Below are 1,081 nucleotides of genomic sequence, written 5' to 3' on the forward strand. Positions count from 1 at the left end.
TGTGCGCGCACCGCGTGCCCGCGGCTCTCCGCGTTACTCCGCGGCTCCAGGCCGTGCGCGGCGCTCGAGTTCTCCTCGCGCCTTTGGTCGCCAGCGCCGCGAGCTTCGACGCTGCTGCGATACATGCGGCGGCGCGGCAGAACTTTTCTCACCAAAACACTGGCAAGAGCCAAGCTCTGCTAGCTGCTCTCTCCTTAATATCACTAAATATCAACCTGAAATTCAGTGTTTTCTCATCCGAATAAGCTCTGGTTCTAAATCCCCCATCACCAGGAACATCATCATAGTTGTACACAGATGTTGCATTTTCCCGCTATCACACACAGTGCTTGGCTCAGTGCTTGAGACGTTTTACATCAGATACTGCTGCTTCTCTCACTCTCTATGCGTTTCCCGCCTCAAAACTAGATTTATTACAGAGATGGAACCAATGAAGATTAACCTCTCACACAGACTTTAATGCCCTCTTTAAAGTTAACATAAAGAATGTCTCTTGTAGGATAAGATAATAAAAATGTATAGAGCTGGAAAACTCACCGTTTTTCCCATTAGTATTTTTCCTCAAGTTCTGCTGTTCTACCTATACTTCATACTTTTGGGGATAGAGAGGGCAAGAAAAAAACCATTTTTTTAAACTCTTTCATGGTGATATTTACTCCTACATTCTTTTTATTTATTTTACTGATACCTTCAGAGAGACTTTTAGCAAGTTCAAAGAGATAAACCAGACGAGATAAATACTCCTGTTTAAACCGTAAAGATTAGAGAGAGGGGATTCTCCCATTTCTTAGAGCTAAAATTTCTTTGACAGTCTTCAGTCAAGATGTCCTTAGTACAAGCGGTAGGAAAAATGATCATGTGTTTCACRCAACCGGTGTGGGTGGAAAGAGTATAAGATAATGACAGTGCCTTCTGTGGGTACCCGCTGGTACAGCCAGCATCGCACACGCCAGAACTCCTACTACAATATTTTGGAAAACAGTATTAAACTTCAGATCCCCCTCCAGGCCCTGAATACACATCCCTGTTCTCCCAGCTTCTGGGATAACTAGTAGAAATACAGGAAACGGAATACAAATGG

Source organism: Apteryx rowi, unplaced genomic scaffold (assembly GCF_003343035.1).
Source record: "Apteryx rowi isolate R43461 unplaced genomic scaffold, aptRow1 scaffold_36, whole genome shotgun sequence".
NCBI lineage: Eukaryota > Metazoa > Chordata > Aves > Apterygiformes > Apterygidae > Apteryx > Apteryx rowi.